Raw genomic sequence first — 19,012 nt, 5'->3', positions numbered from 1 at the left:
GCCTTTCACACCTCATTGCATTTCATCCTTACCGTGACCCCATGAGGAAGGTACCATTAGCATCCCTATTTTACAGACAAAGCAGACTCAGATCCAGCCTGCCTAGGGTCTCACAGCCAGTAAACAGAGCTAAGATACAAACCCAGGCTACGGGACCCAGAGACCCAGCTGTTAACCACTCTGCCCTACTGCCCACAGTGGATTCCCAGTGCCCAGCGCATAGTAGGGACTGAGGGTCATGGCGATCACTCTAGACTGATTGCATCTTGCTGCCATCCCAGAAAACCAAACCACAAGAGTAGCCTGGGGGCAGTTGCCGACTGTCCTGTTCTCCACTGAGTTCTCAATGTCTAGAAAGGTCGCTGGCACAAAGCAGGTGCTTGGTAAATGGTGGCTGAGTGAATGCATGAATGAATGAATAATGCCTTCTCCGTGGACTGTGAGCTCTCAAGGGCAAGGACTGTGACTGGCTTGTTCTCCCAGAGCCTAGCTTGGTGCCTTGCACCAGGAAGACCAAGACCGATCAAAGACAGTGTGTTGAAAGAAGCAAGCACCTCTCCACTGTTTGGGATGGTGCTCCCCACAAGCTTTAACTAACTCTTAGTCAAGCTAGAGGAGCACCACCAACCCTGGAAAATGTTCTATTGGACAACACTTGACATGTCACACTGGGAAGACCCATATAAACAAGTAGGAAGTGAGGGAGTCAGGGGAGCCAGGGCAGTAAGACACGGGCAACCTGCCCACTCGCAGGTCACGCAGCTGGGCCCCTTCCTCCACCTCTGCACAAAGGTTGTGCCTGCTAGTATTTCTCAGCTGGGAGAACAGCAGCAGCCCAGAGCCTGCATGGTCATTTCACAGTTTACTGAGGACAGACCTAGCTTTCTGTCTGCATTAATTTATCTGGTCTTCAAAACAACCACATGCCACATGGACTATTTTTATTTGCAGGACGCAGAAAGGCACAGAGAGGTTAAATTGCTCAAGGTCATGAACTCAGCAGAGCTGGGGTTTTCACCAAACAGACCTCTGGACTCCTCTGCCCAGCAGCAGTGCTCTTCACCCCACTCCCTGAGGAAGGAAGAGCTCACCCCCCAACTCCCACTCATCCTCCCAGACCCAGCGCCCCCTCCATCTCAGCTGGGGCCCCTGACTCCTGAGCCCTACTCCCACCCCGTGCCCCTCAGCCTGTGCTCCCGCTCTGTGAGCAAAGGCAGGAACTGCCTGGCTCATTGTTCAGCTTCTCAGGGTATGAGCACAGATTCCCCACACGGCCCCTGCCCTCAAGTGCTCCCCCTGGTCTGCTCCCCGCACCGTGCAGTGGCCAACAGGGCTCTTGAGGCCCCTCCGCACTTCCTGTCATACATCTGGCTGAGGGACCCAGCTCGCATCCAACAGCCTCTCATGCTGAAGGAACTGAATGAGGCCGCAGGTGATCTGGGTCCCATCTCAGTCTGTCTGCATCGGTCTGAGGGCAGATAGCCAGGCAGGCTTTGCTGCCGGTTCTGTAACAATGAAGTGAAAGTGAAAGTTGCTCAGGGGTGTCCGACTCTGCAACCCCATGGACTGTACAGTCCATGGTAACCCGTGCTAAAGAGCTTAGGCTCTGGTGTCAGTGAGGTGAGTGCGTACTCAGTCCTGTCTGACTCTTTGTGACCTCGTGGACTGTAACCCGCTCGGCTCCTCTGTTCATGAAATTCTCCAGGCAAGAATACTGGAGTGGGTTGCCATTTCCTCCTCCAGGGCATATTCCCACCCAGGAATTGAACCTGTGTCTCCTGCATCTCCTGCATTGGCAGGCAGATTCCTTACTACTAGCTCTACCTGGGAAGCTCTGGTATCAGACATGGGTTCAAATATACTCTGTGTGACACTGGTTGAGTTACTCAACCTCTCTGAGCCAAAGTTTCTTTGGCTGTCAAATAGGGATAATAGTATCCCTCTCCCATCTCAGGAGCTTGGGGAGGATTAGCTAGTTAGTAATACCCCACCTATTCCCTGAAACTGCACTGTGCACAGGCCCTGGGCAGGTATTCTCACTGTGTCACGGAGACAGTCCTGGGAGAGCCCTGAGGAGTCCTTTATCCAGGAGCACACTCACCAGCCCCTTCCGTGTCTCCTCCCCTCCTTCCAGGCCTACAATCCCTCATGAGATACATCTCAAGTTCTAGTCTCCAGCCAAGCTCACATGTGAGAGTAAGATGATGGATGAACCCTGAATCTAAGGATGCCCAACCCCCCACCATCCTCCAGGCTCGAGTCCACAAGTCCTCCCAGCTCCAGGCCTGTCAGGGCCTTTGGGAAAGTGGGGGTGGGAGAGCTGGAAGAGGAGCTGTGAAAAGCGGAACAGGCTTCACCCTAGGATCTTCCTCACCATCTGTCTTGCCAGGCATGGCAGGGGGGGCCTCATCCATCCATCAGGATTGACACCAGATCCTTGCCCCCCAGCCATGTCTGGGCATCCCTCGCCCACTCTTCCCCTCCCTCTTCTATTCCCAGAGCTTGGCTTGTTGCAGGGCCGGGCTTGCTCTTAATTAGCCTGACAAAACTCAGTCACCAGGGGAAGTCCTTGAAGTTGAGGATTTCAACAAAGCTAAACCACTAAATCCTGTGGCCGCCAGCCTGTCTTCACAGCTTCTCTGGCTCTGCCAGAAATCGTGCTTACTCCCATGCAGAAACCACAGTCCTGGCGGCTTCGGTGTCTCCCCCAGTCCTGGGCCACCTTATCAGGGCAGGCCTGGCCCATCCTTTATCTGCCTGCCATCTCTAAGTGCTTCCATCCCCCTGACAGGCCCCATAAAAGCTGGTTAAAGACAAGGCTGTCCCGCTTTTTGACATCGCTGACTTCAAAGGCCACAGATGAGGTGGGCGCGATCTGGTTGCTTTACTGAGTTGAGACCAATGCCCGGTGCTCTTGCAATGACTCTGTTGGTCTGGGGATGACACTAGGAGCCCCAGAGCTTAGCAATAAATATCCAGAAATGGTTAAGGGCACAGGCTCTGGAGCCAGGCAGCCCCAGTTCGGCCACTGGGTTACTGGACTGCTTAACCCTGTTGCTGTGAAGCTTCTCTGACAAACGGGGATGATGAAGTTCACCTGTCTAACCCTCCAAATGTCACTGGGACAGGCCCGGCATGGTGAAGAGGACTCCCTTCTGTAGGGGCTTGGCTGCTTCTTGGCACTCCCTAGAGCCACCCTAACAGGGCCCAGGTCATCAGAGATCACAGCTCCAAAACCCTTCATCCCATAGTGGCAAGAGTTTTTCCCCCCAGGGAGCAGGAGTTATTGTTTAATATGAGCACAGAGTTTCAGCTGGGTAAGATGAAAAGAATTCTGGAGATGGATGATAGAAACGGTTGCACAATACAAACTGACCTAATGTCACTGAACTGTATGCTTCCAAGTGGTGAATATTATGCTATGAATAGTTTACCACAATTTTTTAAAAAGTCTGACCCTATGTAAGGAGGCAGTTGAGAGGAATGGAAACAAGGCACTCCCTAGGTCTTTTAAGAGCTCAAGCTGGAACCCAAGATTCATACTGGCTGATAATAGAAATGAAGCTAAACCAAGAACTGCCCCCTCCTGCCAGCCCCAAACCCATCCCCTGGTCCCGTCAGCCCCCACCTGGGGCAAAGGAGCTGTCTCAGGAGGGGTCAGCCGTGCACACGGCCTCACCTCCCCGGGGGACCCTGAGTACAGCCCTGCCTGGCTCACGCCCACAAACAGTGGCTGCGTAGAACCCTTGCTGCAGGTCCTTAGGACAAAGAAAGAAGTGCAGAAAGGGAAAGGGGAAGACGGAATTAAGTCATCCTCAGCTTTTCTCCCAAGTCTCACTGAGAAGAATCAAGATGCTTTTCGGGCCCACTGCCCAGAGACAAAACAGGAGATGAAAATATTTATTTGTTTCTAAGGCTCTTGCAATCCCAGGATGAAAAGCCCACCTTGGTTGAAACTTACTGCAGCCTGAGCTACTCCCATGGTTGCCCCTGCCCCCAGGCAGCCGTCTACTTGCTCAGGTCCTGGTGCAAGAAGTTCCACTGGGGAGAAAAAGTGGGATCCCTGTCCCCATAGAAACGGAATCTATTAAATGAGAATTATCCCCTATTGGCATCAGGGAGCCATAAATAGCCCAGCCGCCCCAGTTGAATCACCAGAGCTAGCACTGTGTCAGCGTTTCTATATAAACCAGGGTTTGCTAGGGGATTAGCTCACAGCCATAAAAAATTTGCTCCAGGCTGAAACTTGGCCTAAAGAAAATCTCAGCCTGCGAGTAGATACTGCAAAGAAAGCCAGACAGACACCGCCCCCAAGCCTGCCAGGGACAAGGGTGTCTCTGACCAGGACCTCTTATATCAGGGGCTCTGTTGTCACCAGCATGTAAGAAACCTGGTGATTTAGGGCACCACTTGGGGTTGTCATAATTCAAAATTTGGTCCTTCCCGCCACCACCCCCCACCACCCCGCAAGCCAAAAGAAGGATATTTGCTGCTCTGAGAGCTTCACATAGGCCTGGGTTTGGGAATGTGTAATCGAAACCCTCCCCTTTCCCTGTTGATAGCTAATAATCAAGAAAAGAGAGATTTACCCAAGCAGGGAACCAGTGCTCATGTTGATTCTTCGTACAGTGTCTGGACAATGGGAGCTGTCTTCCACCCTAAAGCAAGGCCTGGGAACCTAACATATCCTAAAAGTAGAATAACTCCATACAAGACACAGATGTAGTCAATGGGGAAAGGAAACTTTGCTTCGGTTTGGTTTTTTCCTTTATGGATAGGCAGTTAGTCCAACATCACCTGTTAAATAAAGCTAGACCCCTCTACACATCATCTCATACCTGGCTTCCTGGTGAATTAAAGATCTAAATGAAAAAGATACAACTATAAAAAAAATAGTAGAAGAAAACTTATGGGAATGTATATATAAACTCTGAGGGAGAAGGTCTTCTTAAAGAAGACATAAAAACTAGAAGCCATAAAGAAAGAGAGGTTTTAATACCTGACAACGCAAAGTTTTAAATTTTTAGGTAGCCAGATTTATCATAGACAAAATTAAAAGAAGGGAGAAAAAACTGCAACACTTATTGCTAAGGGTTTATATGCTATCTTAATAAAGGACTTCTACAGATAAGAAAAAGAAAGAATATCAGAAAAAGAGGCAAAGGATATGAAAAGGCAATTTAAAGACAAGGAAATGTAAATTGCCAGTAAGCAGTGGAAAAGATATGCAACTTCATTAGTTAGGGAAATACAAATTAAAACAACAAATCTGACCCATCAGAGTGATAGAATAGTAATACCTAGGGCTAGTAAGGGAAACAGGAGTACTCACTCATTCCTAGAGTCTGATAAACTGCTATAATCTTTAGAAAAGATGTATAGCACCGTCTATTAAAATTTAAAATACCAGCAATCTCACTTATAGGATTATGTCCTGCAGGGCATATCTACAAGAATGTTTACAGAAGCACTGTTTATCAGGGCAAAAAGTAAAATCAAAATGAATGTCCATCAGTTAAAGTGTTGAATAAATTGTGTTATGTTTATACCATCAAATGTAAATTATGCAGCTATTAGGAGAATAAAAAGAATAAATAACATCTTACATGTACTAACAGAAAAAGCCATGCTGGATTTTTTTCCTTTTTAATTACTCATATATTATATTGCAGCATCCATGAACATCTATTGTCCTACTACTCAGTCTATTTCTTTTTATTTTTCCTTTATATTAATAAAATTTTTAAGAGTTATCCATGAATGTCAGAAGGTTTGAACATGTTTATGTCCCTTACTGATAAAGCAAGCTTTTCTCGGCAAATTTACTAGCCAGCACAATACCATGAGGTGGCATTAACTAAAAAAGCACTGTCAAGGTAGTGTTTGGTTAGTGCGAGCCAGATTTTATTTTTAAAAAGAAATAATTTAAAATATGAAAAGTTAAAATTCCAATATGTGTGTATACATACATTTTAAGTTTGTGGGGGCATGGAGAGAGATGTAAAGATGTCCTATACCGTTAGGTCTGATAACCTCAGGAACGGGATTGGCAGTGGGACCCAAGAGCTACTAACTTTTTCTGTACTCAACTCTGAATAGTTTGGTTTTTTTTAGTGCAAACATGTATAACTTTTAAGTAGAAGTTATAACTTATAACTTTTAAGTAGAAAAGTTTTTAATCATTCCAAAAACAAAGTCAAAAAAGGCAAAATGATAGCTGAACCTCAAGACATGCTTAATAAATACTAATGTGTGTGCATGCCTAGTCGTGTCTGACTCTTAGGGACCCCATGGGCTGTAGCCTGCCAAGCTCCTTTGTCCATGGTATTACCCAGGCAAGAATGCTGAAGTGGGTTGCCATTTCCTCCTCCAGGGGATCTTCCCAATCCAAGAATCGAACCACAGTCTCCTACACTGGCAGGCAGATGCTTTACCACTGAGCCACCTGGGAAGCCCGATAAATACTAAGGCTTGTACTAATTAACTAAGGCATGGTCAGAGAAGTAGCACTGCCCCTGAACTCAGGGAGCTCACAGAGCTCAGGGGGACAAAATGCACACAGTCCTTAGAGAACAATTTTAAAATCCACAGAGATTCGGGGGCAGACAGGATCTGGGGTGTTCAGGGAGGGCTTCGTGGTGGAGGTTTCCCAGGGTTTCAGGATGGAAGGCCTTGGATAAATGGAGGACTAGGGAGTGCAAGAGCAGTGCCGACGCAAACGAAAGGTCCCGGGCTGTGAGTGAGCCTGCCCTTAGAGGCTGGGGTCTAGGAAAAGGCCTGGCACGCTGTGGATGCTTCTACATGCCTCCTGAGCTTGGCCTGCTGCACCCCCTTCTCTTCAGAAGGATGCAGTGGCCATCGAGAGTTTGCACATCAGTTTGAACGCTGCCTCTTCAAAGGACAGGTTTCAGTTTCCCTGCAGAGGACCGGGTCTGTGAGGAATGATTCAAGGCAAGACTGCTCTCTGTCCCAAAAGCTGAGCCAAAGGCAGGCTCTTGAAAGTCTGGGAGGCCTACCAGGGAGCAGGGCTCACCTCTGGGGTCACAGAGCGGTATTCACGCCAGGACCAGGTTGGCTCCTATCACCACGCCAACCTCAGGTCAACCTGCCTCCCTCAGAAGCACACAGGTGGAGGCTGCGATCTTCCCAGCTGGTATCTAAGCTGCTTGAGGGTAGCAACCAGCCCTGTGTGGCTCACAATCCTCTGTCAGAGGCTTCAATGAGTAAGTGACCCCTTCATATTGCTTTGTATACTTGGTCTTTGCTGCAGAAGCCTCTGGCTTTCCCCCTTGCTGGCTGGTAGAATGATAACATTGCCAGGAGTTGGGAGGAAAGAGCTGGGGTCTGGAGTTCACAAACTGATAAATAAGGTTCTGTTCTAAGAGGCCAAAAGAAAACAGGGATTCATACCAATATTCTTGAGAGTATTTGAAGAAGGAAGAGGACAGGCTGTCCATTATTTCCATGGGGGAAGGAGGAGAAAGGGTAGTTTGCAAATCATGTTCACTGGAGGCAGAAGCAGTCGTCGGTCTATTTCACATGATTTCTGAAAGAAGGCGTGAGGAAGGGATGTGGTCTTCCCACGGGCACGTCCTTAGTGGAGAAAGGTGATGCTTTATTTTGTCTCAAGCTCAGGAATGTCCTGGCGGGACTTTAAGCAGGGAGAGCAAAGCTGGCTCCAAAGAGACACATCCCGCCCTGTCAGCTTCTTTCCTCAGCCCTTGGATGGTTCATCCCCATCTGCGTCCAGTCTGTGACCGGCAGTATTCACGGGGTCCCGCTCAGCCTGTACTGATTCACTGTCCTGAAAGGTTGGGGCAGAGACACACACTATCTCCCAGATGTGCAACTGAGGGCTCTTCCAACCCCAACTCCTCGTTCATTCTGTCCAGCTCTGTTCCCAGCTACTGAGCCTCCGTACCAGGGTGCAAGGCCTTGGGTACCAGGGCGGGCATGGCTCCTGTTCTCACAGACTTAGAGCCGGCAACCTCCAATCTGAGCCTCATGGTTTTCCTTCTAGAACCCACAGGAATGATGATGCCTTCCTCCTCCTAGGGCAATTGTCACTTCTTTCAGAACCCAAAGGGGCTGGCTCCCTATCTTGGTTTCAAAATCTTCGCTTTCTGCTCAGAGGAAATGAGCTTCCTTCATTCATTCCACCAGTGTTTAGTGAGAGATTCTTATGAGCCAGGCTGTGATCTAACAAAATAGAAAAAAACAATCTCTACCCTGCTGCTGCTGCTAAGTCGCTTCAGTCGTGTCCGACTCTGTGCGACCCCATAGACGGGGCTTAAATTTTAGGGGTGGAAGTAGCAGAAAAACTAATAAGTAAGTCATTTCTCCAAGTGCTGTGAGCTAAAAAGCTGGAGCAGGGTGTGCTCTGGGAATAAGGGAAAGGGGGGTATGTTGAATAGGGGGGCTCAGTGAGCTTCCCTCTCAGCTCCCGCCCGCTCGGCTTTATCTTCTTGCTGAGATGGTGTTATTATGGTTCCCAAATGTTTGAGGCTCGAGTGAAGAGTTCATCTGTAATGGGATTATCTCCGGCCCTGTTTGCTTTCATTACAGTCCCACTCTCTCCGAGCATGAGAATCTAACCTTACCGAAAGCATATTTTGGTAATCTGATATAAACTAAATTTAAACTTTGACCTCCAACAATAAAAATGCTACTTTCCCCCTCTGCAGACCTGAAATACAGATTAAGGGCCTGCCAGCTTCACTTTCCGGGTTTCTAACTGACTTCTAATTAGATTCGAAGCATGACTCAGAAGAGTCAGGCCCACCACGGGCACTGGCACACTGGCCTGGCTTTTCCTCCTACCCATCAGAAGTTGGATGCCTCTCCCAACTTTCCTGCATCTTTCCCTTCAGCTCCTGTTTCATAGGATTGTCGCTGAATCGCAAGTTAGCACTGAAAACTCAAGATGAAATTTCTGTCTGAAGTCACATTGCAAATGGGCTCTGATTCCCGGTTTGCACGAACAGCTTTAATCCTGGTTTGGATAAAGGTTAAGTAGGAGCTTACTCCATTCTGCCCCCACGTCATGTTCTAATTCCTATAGGTTATCTTATTTAGAAATTAAGGCAAGCCGAAGCCACGTGGGGGCCGCCCGCTGCTGGGGCTACTCCCTGTGTGTGAGATCCCTGCAGCCTTACTTGCCACCCGCTCACCAACCATTTTGTTTTTCAGAACCTGGCATTCACGTGTTCAGGTTGTCAAGCCACAATATTAAAAGCTTGTTTTTTCCTTTTATTTTTATTTTTTTGAAAGGGAGACATTAAATAAGTTTCATAGTCTGGACCAGAATAAGCAACTAAAAATTCAAATTCAGGGATGTCCCACATTAATAACTGTTCACCAAGGAAGCATTTCCTGTTTATACATTGAGCTAATGAGAATCCATCACCCCTGTCAAATGCACTGAACACCAAATTCAAATGTCAAACCAAATGTAAGAGGTCACACATTTCCTTTGCTAACTAAAAGTGTAATTCATAAATATTATTGCTACCAAACTCTCCATCTACAACATTTGTTTAGAAATATGCACATGTAATATAAATTGTGATTAAGTTAAATGGGTATATTATTTCCTGTTTTAAGGGCTAACAGCAGCATGAATTATGCTTTACTGCAAAGAAGGCTCAAGTCACAAGCAGTTCTGCCTGAGTACAGCCTCACATTTTACACCCCCAGGTTGGTTTTTGCACGTTCATTCATAAATACTGTACATTACCCAGTCTTGCTGATAACTTTCACTTCTGCTGCCTTATAAAATAGCTCTCACTATTGAAAAGGTCAGCTAAATGGACATAAACTTTGAGTCTAGCTACATGTAAAAATAAAAGTGGAAAAACAGAAAAAGATTTACGAAGCCTGGGTCTTCCTTTACCTCCGTAAGCATAATACCAGAATCCAAATTAAACTGAAACTTTGCATCTGTGCCATGATTTAGTGAGATGGGAATTGTTAGCACAAGAAGCAACAACCCAGATTTTTAACTTCTGAAATTAATGCCAGGGAGCAGAAAAACAAGTAGGAAAGCAATCTTTCATTCCGTTTTTGTCTACAAATAAATTCGACTAACGTCCTTAGTTTTAGAAACATGTAAACGAATTAATATATATGTCATTTTAGGAAAACAACACTTACTCCAGTAAGGAAAACAAGGAAAGCAGAACAAACAGAAATATGTTCTCACCTAAGAACCTGATACAGAACCTCATTGCACTCTAATAAAAGGATAGGAAAAGGAAAACCCAGAATCAAAGCTGACCCTGACCAGCTGAGGAAAGGAATCCAGTTTTCACTGACTCCACAGTCAATGAAAGTCAGTGAAAACTATTACCAAAGACCAAAAAAGAAAGGCAAGCAAGCAAACAAACCCTACCCTTCCCAGCCTCGGTTGAGAGGTTTGTTCCCACAGAAGGATGGAGGACTTAGCCCCACTCCTCTGCAAGGCCTCTGGAGCCTCCTTCCCATGGGGGCCAGGTCCACCCTGCCCCCTCCTTCACCAGGCTAAGGCATGCAGAGGAGATAGGTGGGTTAGATGCTCCTCAGCAGAGCTCTGAGTCATCACTGTTTTCCAACCCTTCCCAAGTCAGCCTGACGCCATCGTGCCAGACAATTTTGCAATGAAACCAAATCTTTGCTGTCACAGATTGGCGAGAGGGATAAAGTGGGTTCCTCAAAGAGATAACCGAGCCGACTCACCAGCTTTTGAAGTCTAGTGAACAGGGTTTCATAAGCTCCAGATTCAGCAGCAGATAATTAACAGATACAACTAAAGCTCATTTCTGTGGACACTCTGCCTATTCACCACGAGGCCGGCAGGGGCTGCCTCTCACCTGCCACCCAGTTCTCCTCTCCCCAGGGGAAGGCTGAGTGGGCAGATCTGGGTTTGAGCATGCTGCTGTGGCCACTGCTAAGTTGCTTCAGTCGTGTCCAACTCTGTGCGACCCCAGACACGGCAGCCCACCAGGCTCCCCCGTTCCTGGGATTCTCCAGGCAAGAACACAGGAGTGTGTTGCCATTTCCTTCTCCAGCGCATGAAAGTGAAAAGTGAAAGTGAAGTTGCTCAGTCTTATCTGACTCTTTTTGACCCCATGGACTGCAGCCTACCAGGCTCCTCTGTCCATGGGATTTTCCAGGCAAGAGTACTGGAGTGAGGTGCCATCACCTTCTCCAGGGTTTGAGCAGAGCTGCTGCTAAAGAACAGGCTTACAGGATGTAGCTCTCATAAAATATTTCAAATTAGGTTTACAATAGTTTTATCATAGCATTTGCCCATCAAAATATAATTATACCATTAACTTATTTTTTAATTAATTTATTTTAATTGGAGGCTAATTACTTTACAATATTGTGGTGGTTTTTTGCCATACATTGACATGAATCAGCCACAGGTGTACATATGTCCCCACCATTCTGAATCCCCCACCCACCCCTCTCCTTACCCCATCCCTCTGGGCTGTTCCCAGAGCACTGGCTTTGAGTGCCCTGCTTTATGCATCAAATTTGCACTGGTCATCTATTTTACACATGGTAATATACATGTTTCAATGCTATTCTTTCAAATCATCCCACCCTCACCTTCTCCCACATAGTCCAAAAGTCTGTTCTTTACATCTGTGTCTCTTTTGCTGTCTTGCATATAGGGTCATTGTTATCATCTTTCTAAATTCCATATATATGCGTTAATATACTGTATTGGTGTTTCTCATTCTGACTTACTTCACTCTGTATAATAGGCTCCAATTTCATCCACCTCATTAGAACTGACTCAAATGCATTCTTTTTTACAACTGAGTAATATTCCATTGTGTATATGTACCACATATAACTTCCTTATCCATTTGCCTGCTAATGGACATCTAGGTTGCTTCCATGTCCTAGCTGTTGTAAACAGTGCTGCAGTGAACACTGGAGTACATATGTCTCTTTCAGTTCTAGTTTCCTTGGTGTGTATGCCCAGAAGTGGGATTGCTGGGTCATATGGCAGTTTTATTTCCAGTTTTTTAAGAAATCGCCACACTGTTCTCCATAGTGGCTGTAGTAGTTTGCATTCCCACCAACAGTGTAAGAGGGTTTCCTTTTCTCCGCACCCTCTCCAGCATTTATTGTTTGTAGACTTTGTGATAGCAGCCATTCTGACCCGTCTGAGATGGTACCTCATTGTGGTTTTGATTCGCATTTCTCTGATAATGAGTGAAGTTGAGCATCTATTCATGTGTTTATTAGCCATCTGTACGTCTTCTTTGGAGAAATGTCTGTTTAGTTCTTTGGTCCACTTTTTGATTGGGTTGTTCATTTTTCTGGTAGTGAGCTGAATGACATTTTAGAGATTAATTCTTTGTCATTTGTTTCATTTGCTAATATATTCTCCCATTCTGCAGGCTGCCTTTTCACCTTGCTTACAGTTTCCTTCATTGTGCAAACGCTCCTAAGTTTAATTACGTCCCATTTGTTTATTTTTGTTTTTATTGCCATTACTCTAGGAGGTGGGTCATAGAACTTGCTGTGATTTATGTTAGAGAGTGTCACTGATTTATTTTAAATACAGTACTTTCAAATCTGGTAACTGGGATTTGAAGTCTAGCGAAAGAAAAAGATTTTTTAATCCCATATTTTTTATTAGCATATAATTTCCATAAAGTGAAATGTTCAGGTTTTAAGTGTTTTGTTCAATCTATTTTGAAGAATATACACAAAGACATGGAACATTTCTCTCAACCAGAAAGTATACCACACCTCTTCTCAATTTTTCACCCTCAGAATCAACCACTTATCTGATCTCTGTTACCATAGGTTAGTTTTTCCTACTCTAGAATTTCTTATAAATGGACTACATAGTATATTTATTTTGGTATCTAGCTTCATTCACTCATTCCAGTTTTGAGAGTCACCCATGATACTGTGTATATTAGAAGCTCATTCCTCTATATTGCTCATAACTTGTTATACGACTGTGCCACAGTTTATCCATTCAGTCATTCATTCCATCTGATAGATACCTGGGCTCTCTTCCAGTTTCAGAATTTTATGAATAAATTCGCTATGAACATTCTGATGCAAAAATTTTTGTGAAAATGTGTTTTCATTCTTCTCAGGTAAATATCTGAAAGTGGAATTGCTAGGTCATAAGGTAAATGTATTTTGAACTTTTAAAGAAAATAACCAGTTTTCCTAAGTGGTTATATCATTTTATACCCCCACCAGCAATGCAGGACAGTTCCAGTCCCTCTACTTCCTCTCTCGCGTTATCAATTTTTTTTCACTTTAACCCTGTCAGTGGATAACTTCTAGTGGATAACTAGTAGTAACTCACTGTAATTTTAATTTGCATTTCCCTCAAACCTAATGATGCTGAACACTTCTTCAGGTGCTTATTTTTTGGGTGATATACATTTGCCTATCTCCTTTAGTGAAGTCTCTATTAAAACTGTTTGCCCATTTTTAATTGAATTGTCTTTTTATTCTTGAATTGTTAAAGAGTTTTTATACTCTGGATGCAAGTCTTTTGTCAGACATATGTGTTAACCTATTTATTCCCTTAACAATGTCTTTGATGAGCCTAAATTTTTTATTTGGATGAAATTCAATTTACCAGATTCTGTTTTTATGGTTCATGTTTTCTGTGACTTCTCTAAGAAATCTTTGCTTACTTTAAGGTTGCAAAAAATTCTGTTTTTTTTTCTTCTAGTCATCTTACTGCTTTACCTTTTACATTTAGGTCAATGACCTACATTGAATTGACTTTTATACATGATTAGAGATAGACGCCAAAGTTCTTTTATTTTTTAAAAGTATAACCAATTGTTCCCGTACCAGTTGTTAAAGAGATTGTCATTGCCCATTGAATTTCCTTGACATTCCTGTCAAAAATCTTTGGACCATATATCTGTAGGTGCATGTACAGACTCTATTCTGTTCCATTTATCCCTTTCATCAGTCCTGCACTGTCTTGATTACTGTAGCTATGTAGTCAGTCTTGTAATCAGGTAGGATAAGTCTTCCAAATTTGTTTTACTTTTTCAATACTGTTTTGGTTATTCTAGGCCTTTTTTTCTTTCCATATAAATTTTAAGATCACTTTGTCAAAGGAAAAATTGCCCACTTAAATATTTGATTTTTTATGCTACAGTAAATGTTATTTAAAATTTTTTACTGTCGACTATTCATTTCTAGTATATGGAATCATAACTCTGTTTATCTTTCACTACTGCAAAATTAATTACTACTTAATTAATTAAGCTCTACTCATCTTCCAAAAATCCTTAGGAGTCTCTTTGTATAAAGTCATGTCACCTATAAGCAAAGACAGTTTTACTTCTTCCTATTCAATCTGTATGTCCTTTGTTTCTTTTGCTTATAGTATTGCCTTGTCAAAGACCTCCAGTACAAGGTTGAGTAAAAGTTGTGAAAGAGGCATCCTCACTTTGTCTTTAGCCTCTGAAAGGAAGCATTCACTTACCAATTAGTATATCAGTTGTAGGTTTTTTTGTTGATACCATTTGTTAGGTTAAGAAAGCTCTCTTTTATGCCCAGTTTGCTGAGTTTTTATCATGAAAAGAAAGAAGTGAAAGTGAAGTCACTCAGTCATGTCCGACTCTTTGCGAACCCATGGGCTGTAGCCTACCAGGCTCCTCTGTCCATGGGATTTTCCAGGCAACAGTCCTGGAGTGGACTGCCATTTCCTTCTCCAGGGGATCTTCCCAATCCAGGGATCAAACCCAGGTCTCCCTCATTGTAGACAGACACTTTACCATCTGAGCCACCAGGGAAAGCTGTTATCATGAATAAATACCAAAATTTGTCCATAGGTTTTTCTGCATCTATGCAAAGATGATTTTCTTCTGTAACTAACATGATAAATTATACAGATTGGTTTTTAATAGTATATCAACTTGATTGGTTTTTAATAGTATATCAAATAGGCCTTACAAATAGCTGTGAAAAGAAGAGAAGTGAAAAGCAAAGGAGAAAAGGAAAGATATAAGCAACTGAATGCAGAGTTCCAAAGAATAGCAAGGAGAGATAAGAAAGCCTTCTTCAGCGATCAATGCAAAGAAACAGAGGAAAACAACAGAATGGGAACAACTAGGGATCTCTTCAAGAAAATCAGAGATACCAAAGGAATATTTCATGCAAAGATGGGCTTGATAAAAGACAGAAATGGTATGGACCTAACAGAAGCAGAAGATATTAAGAAGAGATGGCAAGAATATGCAGAAGAACTGTACAAAAAAGATCTTCACAACCCGGATAATCACAATGGTGTGATCACTGACCTAGAGCCAGACATCCTGGAATGTGAAGTCAAGTGGGCCTTAGAAAGCATCACTATAAACAAAGCTAGTGGAGGTGATGGAATTCCAGTTGAGCTCTTCCAAATCCTGAAAGATGATGCTGTGAAAGTGCTGCATTCAATATGCCAGCAAATTTGGAAAACTCAGCAGTGGCCACAGGACTGGAAAAGGTCAGTTTTCATTCCAATCCCAAAGAAAGGCAATGCCAAAGAATGCTGAAACTACCGCACAATTGCACTCATCTCACATGCTAGTAAAGTAACGCTCAAAATCTCCAAGCCAGGCTTTAGCAATATGTGAACCGTGAACTTCCTGATGTTCAAGCTGGTTTTAGGAAAGGCAGAGGAACCAGAGATCAAATTGCCAACATCCGCTGGATCATGGAAAAACCAAGAGAGTTCCAGAAAAACATCTATTTCTGCTTTATTGACTATGCCAAAGCCTTTGACTGTGTGGATCACAATAAACTGTGGAAAATTCTGAAAGAGATGGGAATACCAGACCACCTGATCTGCCTCTTGAGAAATTTGTATGCAGGTCAGGAAGCAACAGTTAGAACTGGACATGGAACAACAGACTGGTTCCAAATAGGAAAAGGAGTTCATCAAGGCTGTATATTGTCACCCTGTTTATTTAACTTATATGCTGAGTACATCATGAGAAACACTGGACTGGAAGAAACATAAGCTGGAATCAAGATTGCCGGGAGAAATATCAATAACCTCAGATATGCAGATGACACCACCCTTATGGCAGAAAGTGAAGAGGAACTCAAAAGCCTCTTGATGAAAGTGAAAGTGGAGAGTGAAAAAGTTGGCTTAAAGCTCAACATTCAGAAAATGAAGATCATGGCATCCGGTCCCATCACTTCATGGGAAATAGATGGGGAAACAGTGGAAACAGTGTCAGACTTTATTTTTCTGGGCTCCAAAATCACTACAGATGGTGACTGCAGCCATGAAATTAAAAGACACTTACTCCTTGGAAGGAAAGTTATGACCAACCTAGATAGCATATCCAAAAGCAGAGACATTACTTTACCAACAAAGGTTCGTCTAGTCAAGGCTATGGTTTTTACAGTGGTCATGTATGGATGTGAGAGTTGGACTGTGAAGAAGGCTGAGCACCGAAGAATTGATGCTTTTGAACTGTGGTGTTGGAGAAGACTCTTGAGAGTCCCTTGGACTGCAAGGAGATCCAACCAGTCCATTCTGAAGGAGATCAGCCCTGGGATTTCTTTGGAAGGACTGATGCTAAAGCTGAAACTCCAGTACTTTGGCCACCTCATGCGAAGAGTTGACTCATTGGAAAAGACTCTGATGCTGGGAGGGATTGGGGGCAGGAGGAGAAGGGGACGACAGAGGATGAGATGGCTGGATGGCATCACTGACTCGATGGAGGTGAGTCTGAGTGAACTCCGGGAGTTGGTGATGGACAGGGAGGCTTGGCATACTGCGATTCATGGGGTCGCAGTCAGACACGACTGAGCGACTGATCTGATCTGATCTGATAATAGTATATCAACTTTACATCCTGAGATGAACTCTACCCTTTTTCTATATATTGTTGATTACATTTGCTAACACTTTAAGGATTTTCATACCTATGTTAATAAGGGACTTTGATCTGTAATTTTCCTTTCTTATTGATATCCTTGTCTGGTGTTGGCATCAAAGTAACGCTGGATTCATAAAATAAGTTGGGAAGTATACTCTCATACCATATTTTCTGAAATAGCTTATGTAAAATTGATTATTGCTGCTGCTGCTAAGTCGCTTTAGTCGTGTCCGACTCTGTGCGACCCCATAGACGGCAGCCCACCAGGCTCCCCTGTCCCTGGGATTCTCCAGGCAAGAACACTGGAGTGGGTTGCCATTTCCTTCTGCAATGCATGAAAGTGAAAAGTGAAGTCGCTCAGTCGTGTCCGACTCCTAGCGACCCCATGGACTGCAGCCCATCAGGCCCCTCCGTCCATGGGGTTTGCCAGGCAAGAGTACTTGAGTGGGGTGCCACAAATTGATTATTAGCGCTTCCTTAAATATTGGAAAGAATTCACCAGAAAAACTATATGGGTCTGGACATTTGTTTGTTGGAAACTTTAATTACCAAATCAATTTCTTTAGTGAGTATAGGGTTTAGATTTGCTATTTCTTCTTGTGTCACTTTTGCAGGTTATGTTTTTCAAGTAATATGTCACTGACGACATGGATGTTTTTTGAATGTTGGCTACTTTGTATTAATAGAAACAGGATGTTTTGTACAACTTTTGCTGTAAAGTTGTTCACAATATCACCTCATTAGCCTTTTAATGTCCTTAGTGATAGCTCATCTTTTATTCCTGGTTTATGAATAATTTGTGTCTTCTTTTTTCCTTTTTATAAAAATTTTTGTTATGGTTAAACATATATGTAATATAAAATTTACCTCCACAATCATTTCTAAGGCTACAGTTCAACAGTATTAAGTATATTCACCAATCTCTGGAACTTTTCATCTTGCAAAACTGAAATTCTGTATCCAGTAAATAAATGTTCCTAGGTAGTTATCATTTTTATTACTCTTTTTAACAAACCAACATTAGTCTTTGCTGATTTTCCTATTATTTGTTTTCTATTGCATTGATTTCCACTCTTACTTGGGTTTAATTAGCTTATCTCTTGTTAACATTTTAAGGTGCAAACAAAGGTAATTGATTTTGCATCTTTCTTATTTTCTAAGATAATCATTTAAAGCTATACATTTCCCTTTAAAAATTATGCATCTCACAAATTTTGATGTCACCTTTTTATTATCATTAAATTTAAAATATTTTCTAATTCTATTGTGACTTCTTTGAATTCATGGACTATTTAGTCCATTATTTAGTACTGTTTCATTTCCAAATATTTGAAGAATTCTGTAGGTATCTTGTTGTCACTGATTTCTACTTTGACTGCATTTTGTTCAGAGAACATTTAGAAATTCAATCCTTGGAAATTTATTTAGACTTGTTTTATGGTCTAGTTTATGATCTAGGTTGAGGAATGCTCCATAGGCACTTGAGAAGTGTGTGCATTTTGCTCTTGTTGGATGGAATGTTAGATAAATGTACATTAGGTCAGGCTATTGGCAGTGCTGTTCAGATCTCCTATACACTCACCAGTCTTTCAACGCATCAGTCACAAAGAGAAGAGTCTCACACTCCTCAGCTGTGGTTCAGCTTCAGCTCGGTCAGTTTTTGCTTCACATATTTTGGAGCTCTGTTATTATACAACAACTTTTAGATTTTTATGTCTTGATTAATTAACACTTAATGCCATTACAAAATGCCCCTTTTATCTTTTTATCATCTTGAAGTCTCTTCATTCTGATATTAGGAGAGCTTCAACTGTTTTCTTAAGCATAGTGTTCGCATGGTATCTTTTCCCAACCTTGTACTTTCCGTCTGTGACTTATTTAAAGTGTATTTCCCGTAAACTACATATAGTTGGGTCCTGCATTTTTATCCAGTTTGCCCATCTCTGCCTTTTAATTGGGAAGTGTAATCCATTTGCATGTAATTAACTATTTATATATTTTTGTTTTAAATATACCAAATTCGGGTTTTGAGTACCATTAGGCCTTTACACCTTTTGTTTTTCTGTTACTCCTATCCTGAATTTTGGAATGAAACAAATATTTTTAGTATTTTAATATTAGTATTTTTAGTATTTCATCTCACATCT

General features: G+C 43.0%; 1 long non-coding RNA gene across 10 annotated transcripts in view; it reads right to left on the bottom strand.

Annotated features, from left to right (window-relative positions):
* The window catches only part of LOC104969177 (uncharacterized), a 273,877-nt gene that overhangs the window by 85,922 nt on the left and 168,943 nt on the right, over window positions 1–19,012 (bottom strand). The window lies entirely within an intron of this gene.

The sequence above is a fragment of the Bos taurus genome, chromosome 7 (genome assembly GCF_002263795.3).
Source record: "Bos taurus isolate L1 Dominette 01449 registration number 42190680 breed Hereford chromosome 7, ARS-UCD2.0, whole genome shotgun sequence".
NCBI lineage: Eukaryota > Metazoa > Chordata > Mammalia > Artiodactyla > Bovidae > Bos > Bos taurus.
The sequence above is the reverse complement of the archived record's forward strand: the minus strand, read 5'-3'. Positions and strand labels throughout refer to the sequence as shown.